This window comes from Eutrema salsugineum, unplaced genomic scaffold, assembly GCF_000478725.1.
Source record: "Eutrema salsugineum unplaced genomic scaffold, Eutsalg1_0 scaffold_14, whole genome shotgun sequence".
Classification (NCBI taxonomy): domain Eukaryota; kingdom Viridiplantae; phylum Streptophyta; class Magnoliopsida; order Brassicales; family Brassicaceae; genus Eutrema; species Eutrema salsugineum.
Window position 1 is genome coordinate 7,659,144 of NW_006256877.1, and position 10,222 is coordinate 7,669,365.

The 10,222-nt window shown below is 44.1% G+C and overlaps 1 non-coding gene across 1 annotated transcript; it reads left to right on the top strand.

Moving 5' to 3' along the window:
- Positions 1–9,889: 9,889 nt before the first annotated feature.
- LOC112088791 lies at positions 9,890–9,996 on the top strand. Its single transcript, XR_002900727.1, has one exon. It is a non-coding gene; the product is annotated as a small nucleolar RNA R71 (small nucleolar RNA).
- The last annotated feature ends 226 nt before the right edge of the window (positions 9,997–10,222 follow it).

Genomic DNA, 10,222 nt, shown 5'->3' on the forward strand with positions numbered 1-10,222 from the left:
CAGCTCTTAATGATCATTCAAGCAAATAACAATACATCATCATGCAGAAAAATGCTTAAACCTCTAATACAGCTCTTTCAGGAATTTCATCAAACACTTTTGATGCATGAAATTCCCAGAATCTAGATCTCAAGTGATTATCAAGGATCTAGCATAGAGAACAGCTGTTTAGAGAGATGAATCAATGAATCTAGCCCTAAACACTCCTAATCTAACACTTTAGCACCCTAACCTACATATCTAGAACCTCATTAAGGTGACTACTCACTAATCATACTAATCTCTCTTAAACCTTTGCAAGTTGAGAAGATTAGCATGATTAATGATGAGAAATGGAGATGGAGATGATAGATTCAAAAGAAAACAGCTTTAAACACCCAGATCTCTTAAAACTCTCTTGATTCAGCACTCAAGTATAGATATTTCTCTTCTTAATGGAGTCTTTTACAAAAGAGGCAAGAGACAAAGGGAATAAAACTTAACCCTTTCCCCAAAAAACCCTAGAAAGTATTTATACTTCCTTAAAAACGAACCGGGTCAGCCCGGAACAAACCGGGTCCTGACCCGGCTTTAATGGATAAAGTGGGAATTACTGCGGGTTGGTCCAGTATGTCCGAGGTCGCACACCTAAGTCGCAGTAGATGAAGACTTGTCTTGTGAAGCCTGAATCGCCTTGTCTTAGCCGCACGCCTAAGTAGGAGTGTTTTGCGAGTGTTGCTGCGGCTTGGTCTCCTTCCTCTCCAACTCGCAGGGCTAAGGCGGTTTCTGGGGAATGTACAAACTGTGCGGGTTGGTCTCTATTGCACCTAGGTCGCAGGCTCAAGTCGGAGTGATTTGCGAGTGATCGTGCGGCATAGTTCCAGGCGCGGCTAACTCGCATGCCTAAGTCGCACAATTGTGAACTTAGCATTTCTCTTGCTCGGGAGCTTGAGATCTCTTCCAGTGATAGTTTACCCGCATATTTCAACTCGCAGCATCAGCATTCAGGCGTTCATCTTCAGGCCTGCGGGTTAACCAAGTCGCAAGACCATCTCGCAGCATCCAGAGCAGTTTAGACCACTTCGCATTCCGGAGAGTGTAACTCCTATGAGACTTGTCCGAATTGAATGATTTCGGTTGCATAAGACAGAGGACTCATTTATCTCCAACTTTGGTGAAGGAAGCTTCGGTGCTTGGGAAGTGTAAGGCTTCCTGGAGGGCACATCTTTGTAGTGCATGTACACGACCAGAGAGAGGCGTCTAGACATGTGTCCATTCCGGAGACCGTATCTTCCTGCTCATAGATCCGAATTGGATGCTGTTGGACGTTCTGGAAAGAAGACTCAAATGTCTCTGATTCTCATGAAGGACCCGGAAACTGAATCGCCTGGAAGTGCACCGTCCTTCGCATCCTTCAGAACTGATCTGCTCGGTCCGGAATACCTGCGAGACGGGGGTTCCTTCCGACAAGCTTATCTCTCTGCTCACACGTCCGAATTCCACGATTCCAATTGCTATAAGACCGTGATGCAATGCTCTCCAACTTCTATGAAGCACCCGCTGTCTGAATCGGACCGGAAGGTTCCCCGGACAGGCGATTTCTGAGACATGTTTGCACCCAGTGAAAATGGCCGGTAAAGCTTCCCGCGGTACATGAAAATGGCCGGTAAAACCTTCCTGGCCAGCGAGAATGGCCGATAACCTCCATAGACCCAATTTTTCCACTTTTTCAAGCTCTGCTCACCATTCCACCTCCTGGATTCATCTTTTCAGCTCTAAATTCACCTGATATACACTCAAAACATGCAAAGACTCATTGGGACCTAATGCATCTCCTAAGTTCTAAAACAAACCCTAGGGACCTAAAATACATGAAATAAAACATGATTTGGAATGATTTATGCAACCTAAATGATGCAAATTATGAACATATCAACTCCCCCACACTTGTCCTTTGCTTGTCCTCAAGCAAAAAGAGCAAATGAGTGTCTTTGTTGTGGTCGATAGGTTCTCAAAAATTGCGCACTTTATACCTTGTCATAAGACTGATGATGCGTCTAATGTGGCTGATTTGTTCTTTAGAGAAGTGGTTAGGTTGCACGGAATGCCTAGGACTATAGTTTCTGACCGCGATGTTAAATTCCTTCACATTCATTAAGCTTTTATCAGGTGGATCTCATGATGCAAGGTTTAAACAAGCTGGCTTGGCTAGGGAGAGGCTATGAGATTAAAATGATCTCATCAGTGTTCAAGTGGGTTAAATGCAGCAAAGGGATCTCTCTATGAATGATCAAACTTTGGCAGAATGCTAAAGGTAAAAAGCAACCTATGCATACAAGGGCAAAGACTCATCACTCCCCACCCTCTACTCAAAGCTTCCTCTCTTGCTCAAAGACCTCACTTTTCACACTCATTTTTCTCTCACTAGGGGATTTGTTCTTCACTTTCACTCTCAAGTCTTGGAACTCAAACTTTACACAGCTCTTTTTCTTTTACAACTTCTAGCCTCTTCTTTCTTTCTTATCAAAACATTTGAGCTTTTGGCTTCTTTTCTTTCTTTTTCACTTAGAGGCTAGATTTTTCTTTTCAACAAACCAGAGCTCACTTTCTCAAAACACCAAGACTGACTTCTTTTTCTTTCATTCCCCTAGTTATTTTCACTCTCTCTTTCCACTCATCTCACCTTTTTCCACTCACCAAAAGGTCTTTTCCCCCACACTTATTCCTCGCCAAAACTCTCAGTTCCTTGATGTTGGAACACAGCACTCAATGAGACCTGCCCTTGTCGCTCTAAACCTAACACTTTCTGCTAAGTTTGATCCAAGGTGGCCTTTCAATTCACACACAAACATTGGCTTAAAAGAAGGATGGGTTCAAGGTGTGGGAACTGATCCATGATGTGGATTCAGCTACTTGAGCTAAGGAAAAGAGTGGTAAAAACAGTGGTTCTAGCTCAAGTATGTATATTGGTATCCACAAGCTTTTTCAAACAATGCATCACAAGATATTTTCAAGTCAAGTTCAAGGTTCCCACTTAATTAGAGTTGAGTTTAATTCAAACTTGCTTCTCAGATTCAAATCATTTCAGACTTTGCAAGCATAGAAAAAGATTCACAAGCATATTCAATTCAAGTTCTCAAAGTGATGTACTCTCTAGAAAACCTATCATTACTCCTTGCAAGATGCAACCTATATGCAAATGCAATCTAGACTCAATCCTAAAAATGAGAATGCAACTACATGATCATTTTTTTGTGAAAATTTTTCAGATTTTTCCATTTTTTTGGTTTTTATATGCACTTAGATGACTATGCAACTAGAATGTGACTCAAGACTCAAAGTGTAAAATGAGAAAATAGAAAACATGGTTAGTAAAGGATGAAACTCCTCCCCCACACTTAAATAACACAGTCCCTTGTGTTATAAAAGTATGAGAAAGAAGTGAAACCAAAGCAAACAAGCAAAATGCAAAAGGAAAAAAAAAAGTCTACATGCTATTTACAAGGTTTTGAGTGTTACCTAGTGGCTGTTGAAATCAGACCCCAATGAGTAGGAGGGGTTCGATGTGTGGCCTGACGGTGTTTCCCAAGAATGGTGGCTGGCTTCATCACTCCCGTCGTCAAGATCTACCCAAGTGGTTCCATATGCGACCAAGGCTGTGCAGTTCATGGAACTCTCCCCAACTTCCTCTCTGTTTCTTGGTGAAACTGGTGCTGGAGCCCCACCTTTGCAAGGGTTTTCAAGCTTCTTGATCCTCTTCTTCATCTCCTTGATGCACTTGGCCATCTTGTGGATGGTTTTGTCTTGGTACTTGCACCATTGTTGGAGAATACCAATCTTCTGTTGAGCTCTGAACCCTGAAGTGCCTGGTTCCTCCCAGTTGTAATCATCAAAGTGATAGGCTTTGTAGTGAGGAAGAGAGAGTGTGGGGTAGGGTCAAGCCTCTGGACTGGTGGTCAATAGATCTATTTTGACCAGTCAAGGCTTTGACCCATCCTTTTCTCATTGACCGGCCTCCTTTCTCTCTTTCGTGCGTCCGGGAACTGTCGGGATCGAGCTGTGTGACCGTCTCGGTGTAGAACCGGAAGAAATTTCGTGCGGCCTGGTCATCCTCTGCTCTGACCCGCACAACCATCCCGCAGCTTTTGTTACTTAGGCATTCTGGCCGTTCTCTTCATGCTGCGGCCTGGTCATCCTCTGCTCTGACCCGCGCAACCATCTCGGAGTAAATTCCGAGTCTTTCTGCGGCCTGGCCATCTTTCTTCTGACCGGTCATCCTCTGCTCTGACCCGCGCAACCATCTCGGAGTAAATTCCGAGTCTTTCTGCGGCCTGGCCATCGTTCTTCTGAGCCGCATAACCATCCCGCAGTAAATTCCGAACGATCGTGCGACTTAGACTCCTTGGGTTTCAGGCCGCAGCACCAGGTCGCACGGTTTAACACTTAGAACCCTCGGCCTTCTTCTTTTTGGTGCGGCTCAGCGTCTACGCTCCTAGGTCGCACGCCCAGGCCGGAGTAAATTCCGAATAGTCGTGCGGCCTAGCTCCCTCTCTTCTGACCCGCGCAACCATCCCGCAGTAAATGGGACTTAAACGTTTCGGGCCTTCTTCTTTCTGTGCGGCTCGGCCTTCCTCTTTCCAGGTCGCACGCCCAGGCCGGAGTAAATTCCGAACCTTGCTGCGGCCTGGGCTCTTCTCTTCTGACCCGCACTCCTAGGCCGCAGCTTTTGGGACTTAAACGTTTTTCTGGCCTTAAACACTTCTCTCAGCTCTCTCACATGCTTCTTTCCATTCATCACTGAGCTATGTCCTCCAAAGATCACTTAGTACCTGAGACCAACTCACAAAACCCATCAGAAAGTTCTAAAACATAAAAGAAAAGAGAAGAAATCAGAAGAACTATGTACAAAGATAAGCTTGGGGTGTCTCCCAAGAGCACTTTGTTTAAAGTCTCTAAGTTTGACTTTGAGAACCTGGTTAACAGGCTGGTGGATCAAGAAGAGGAACTGATGTAGCTTCCTCTTTCCCTTGTGAAACTAAGTAATGCTTGACTCTCTGTCCATTCACCACAAATTCCTGACCATTTTTTCCTTCCAAGACAATGGCACCATAAGGCCTCACTTCAAGAACTTTGAAAGGTCCAGACCACCTAGACTTAAGCTTTCCTGGAAACAACTTAAGTCTGGAGTTGAAAAGCAAGACCAAATCACCACACTTGAACTCTCTCTTTAAAATCTTTTGGTCATGCAGGACTTTGGTCTTCTCCTTATAGATCTTTGAGCTTTCAAAAGCCTCAAGCCTAATCTCCTCAAGCTCATGGAGTTGCATGATTCTTTTCTCCTGAGCTGTTTTGATATCAAAGTTTAGAAACTTCACAGCCCACATAGCTTTGTACTCCAACTCCACAGGAAGGTGGCAGCTCTTCCCATATAGCAGACTGAATGGTGATGTTCCAATTGGAGTTTTAAAGGCAGTCCTGTAAGCCCATAATGCATCATCCAGCCTTTTGCTCCAATCTTTTCTGGTTGAGCTGACAGTCCTTTCCAGAATGGCCTTGATTTGTCTATTAGATACCTCCACTTGGCCACTAGTTTGGGGATGATATGGAGTAGCTATCTTGTGTTTAACTCCATGCTTTCTCAATAAACCTTCCAGAGTCTTGTTCAAAAAGTGGGATCCTCCATCAGAAATGACAACCCTTGGAACTCCAAACCTTGGAAATATGATGCTCTTAAACAGCTTGACTACAACCTTGGAGTCATTGGTAGGGGAAGCAATGGCCTCAACCCATTTGGACACATAGTCCACAGCAACAAGTATGTATTGATTTCCAAAGGATGAAATAAAAGGTCCCATAAAGTCAATCCCCCAACAATCAAAGATCTCCACTTCTAGAATGGGGTTCTGAGGCATCTCACTTCTTTTAGATATATTTCCATGCCTCTGACAGGCATCACAAGCTGAAACCACCAATTGGGCATCTTTGAACATTGTAGGCCACCAGAACCCACTTTGAAGAACCTTTGCTACAGTTTTGAATGCCCCCATGTGACCTCCAAAAGCAGAACCATGACATTCCTGCAACACAGGTTGCATCTCCTCTTCAGCAAGACATCTTCTGTATAACTGATCCTTGTTCAGAACATAGAGGTAGGGCTCATCCCAATAGTATCTCTGGACATCTCTGAAGAATTTTTTTCTCTTGTAAGCATCCAATTCAGGGGGCTCCACCCCACATGCAAGATAGTTCACTATATCTGCAAACCAAGGCATCCTCCTTTCTTGAATGCTCTCTACTTCCTCAAACTCCAAGTATGAATGGAGCACCATCAGAGACTCTTCAGGCAAAGCATCATCTATGGGGACTTTTTCTTCAATCCTCAGCCTTGAGAGATGGTCTGCAGCACCATTCTCAATCCCCTTTTTATCAAGCACCTCCATATCAAACTCTTGGAGCAATAGAACCCATCTCAACAGCCTTGGTTTGGCATCTTTCTTGGTCATCAAGTACCTGAGGGCTGCATGATCAGTATACACAATGACCTTTGATCCCACCAGGTAGCTTCTGAACTTATCAAAGGCAAAAACTATTGCCAGCATTTCCTTTTCAGTTGTAGCATACTTCTCTTGGGCAGAGTCAAGTGTTCTACTGGCATAGTAGATCACATGCAACTTCTTGTCTTTCTTTTGTCCAAGTACTGCTCCAACAGCAAAGTCAGAAGCATCTGTCATGACCTCAAAAGGTAGGGACCAGTCTGGTGCCTGAACTATTGGTGCACTAACCAATGCCTCCTTGATCAACTTAAAGGCTTCTTCACATTCAACATCAAAGATGAAATCCACCTCCTTGCACAACAGTCTTGTTAAGGGCCTGGCAATCCTTGAGAAGTCCTTTATGAATCTTCTATAAAACCCTGCATGACCCAGGAAGCTCCTTATCCCTTTAACTGAAGTGGGGGTTTGCAGATTCACCATAACCTCCACCTTTGCCTTATCAACCTCAATGCCCTTTTCAGAGATCTTGTGCCCAAGAACTATCCCTTCTTGCACCATGAAATGACACTTCTCCCAGTTCAGCACCAAGCTGTGTTGCTCACATCTCTCCAACACCTGTGTCAAATTAGAGAGACAATCCGAGAAGGAGGAGCCATAGACACTAAAGTCATCCATGAACACCTCAACTTTCTCTTCAATAATGTCAGAGAAAATGTGCATCATACACCTTTGAAAAGTAGCCGGTGCATTACATAAACCGAAAGGCATTCTCCTATAAGCATAAGTGCCATAAGGGCATGTGAATGTTGTTTTCTCTTGATCTTGGATCTATGGGAATTTGGAAAAATCCAGAGTACCCATCGAGAAAACAAAAATAAGGATGATTAGCTAACCTTTCAAGCATTTGATCAATGAATGGTAAAGGAAAATGATCTTTTCTAGAAGCAGAATTCAATTTCCTATAGTCAATGCACATGCGGTGGCCAGTTATGGTTCTTTGAGCTATGAGTTCATCCTTATCGTTTTTCACCACTGTGATCCCACCTTTCTTGGGCACAACATGAACAGGAGATACCCATCTTGAGTCAGAGATTGGGTAAATTATCCCTGCCTCAAGAAGCTTTAGTATCTCCTTCTTAACCACTTCCCTAAGGTTGGGGTTAAGTCTACGTTGGTGCTCAATAGAGGACATAGATTGGTCCTCTAGGTGGATCCTATGGGTGCAGATGTCAGGAGAGATCCCTCTAATATCAGCCAAAGAATACCCTATGGCTCTCCTGAACTTTCTTATTTCATTCAGCAATGCACTCTCTTGGTCCTCTAATAGGCTATCATTGATGATGACAGGATATGTGGAGTTTAGTCCTAAGAAAGCATACCTGAGCCCTGTTGGTAGAGGTTTGAGCTCAACAGAGGGTGCATCAGCCTCATTCCAGTCCTGGTCCAAGCTGCTTTGGCTGGTGACTGATTCTTGGATTGCAAAAACCTCAGTGCCATTCTGTTCCAGCTCCACAAACCTTGTTTCAGGACCCAGCTCTCTTGCATTGTCCAGATACAGCTTATACCCTTCACTTGCTTCAGCCAAGAGCCCATTGTCTCCTTGTTCTTGAGTCAGAGTAGCTTGAAGAGGATCCTCTGTGTTCAGCTCCTCAAGCAACTCATCAGCCAACTGATCCATTGTCTCTACATAGAAACATTGACCTTCAATGGTGGGCTTCTTCATCATCTCATTCACATCAAACTTGAGCTTTTCAGACCCAAGTTGAAGCTCTATTATCCCACCTCTCACATCAATAATAGCTCCTGCAGTGGCTAAGAATGGTCTGCCCAAGATAAGAGGATCTACTGGCTCTTCATCCATCTCCAGCACAACAAAATCTGTTGGAACCTCAAAACCACCTATCTTGACAGGTAGATCTTCCAACATACCAACAGGCAATCTAACTGATCTATCTGCAAGGATAAGAGAAATCTTTGAAGGTTTGAAAACTCTAAAGCCCAGCTTCTGTGCTATGGAGAATGGCATCAAGCTGACTGATGCTCCTAAATCACAAAGACATCCAGAGAATAGAAGAGGTCCAATGGCACAGGGGAGTGTGAAGCTCCCTGGATCAGTTAACTTCCTTGGAATGGACTTCCTCTGAATGATAGCACTGCATTCATGACTTAGTACTACCATGCCTTGAAGCTCTTTTGTCTTGTTCAGAATAGCATCCTTCAAAAACTTCCCCATCTTTGGCATCATTAAGAATGCATCAATGAGAGGCATTGTGAGTGGTGTCTCTTTGAGTGCCTTCTCAAATACAGCTCTTGCCTTGTCCACTAGTTGCTTCTTAAATCTCCCTGGAAATGGGAGCTTGGGTTGGTATGGAGGTGGTGGCACATACTTCTTCTCTGGTTCTGGTTCCTTTGCTACCTCTTTACCCTTTTCTGACCTTGGTTTCTCAGCAACTTGATCATCCTTTAAGGCTGCCTCCCCCTCAGGTTGATCATTGTCCTCAATGATCACATTGTTGTTCTCAATACCAGGTAACTCCTTGCCACTCCTCAGTGTTATGGCCTTGGCATATTCCTTGGGGTTGGGTTCTGGTTTTCCAGGTAGGTGACCTTGGTTCCTTGAGCTTGATGCCTGGTTTTGCTTCAGTTCCTTGATTTCCTGCTGCATAGTCTGTTGACCCTGAAGTAGTTGTTGCAGAATACCAACCATATCTGTACCCATCTGTGGCTGCTGTTGAACCATTGGTGGCTGAAACTGTTGTTGAACCGGCGCCTGCTGTTGGAACTGTGGTGGACCAAACCCTGGTGGTGCCTTTGGCTGCTGTGAAGTGTAACCAGTGCCCTGAAATGGTTGCTGTTGCTGACCAAAACTCTGATTCTGACCAAATTGATTCTTGGGTTGGAATGACCCTTGAAAGTTGTGCTTGGGAACAAAGTTCTTTGGAGCTTGAGAATTGGGATAGACCTGGTCTTGTGGGTTAGCTACATTGGTGTTCCTGTAAGAGAGGTTTGGATTGGCATTACCATACTGATATCTTTGGAACCTCTGATTCCCAATGTAGTTGAGCTCCTCTTGGGTAAGACCTTCTTCACTTATGTTCTCAAAAATTTGAGAAGGTTCCTCATACTCTCCAACAAAATGCATTGGCTTCTGAGTGGTGAATTTCAGCTTGTCCAATTCACTCCTCAACTCCTTAACTTCTCTGGTGAGCCTCTGTTCTGAGCTTGAACCTTCATACCTATTTGATCTGTCATAGTCTTCACCATAAGTATCATTGCTCAATGCTAAGTTCTCCACTAGCTCTAAAGCAGCATGTATCTCTTTACCCAGAAAGTTCCCATTTGAAGCAGTATCCAGCTGGTTTCTAATCTTGGGAAGAGCTCCCCTATACAGTGTGCTGAGAAGAGAAGCCTCACTAAACCCATGGTGTGGGCATTGGTTTGTGTAGCTCCTGAATCTCTCATATGCTTCACCAAAACTTTCATTGCTGTGCTGAGTGAAGCTAGAGATTTGGTTTCTCAGTTTTGCAGTTCTTGAGGTGGAGAAGAACTTAGATAAGAAGGCTTGCTTGCATTGCTCCCAGGTTTGAATGGAGCCTCTTGGAAGATTCTTCTCCCATTGATGAGCTTTGTCACCAAGACTGAATGGGAATAGTCTTAGCTTAAAGCTGTCTTCTGAAACTCCATTAATCTTGGTCAGATCACACACCTTATCAAACTGGTCCAAGTGTTCCAAGGGATCTTCCATTGCT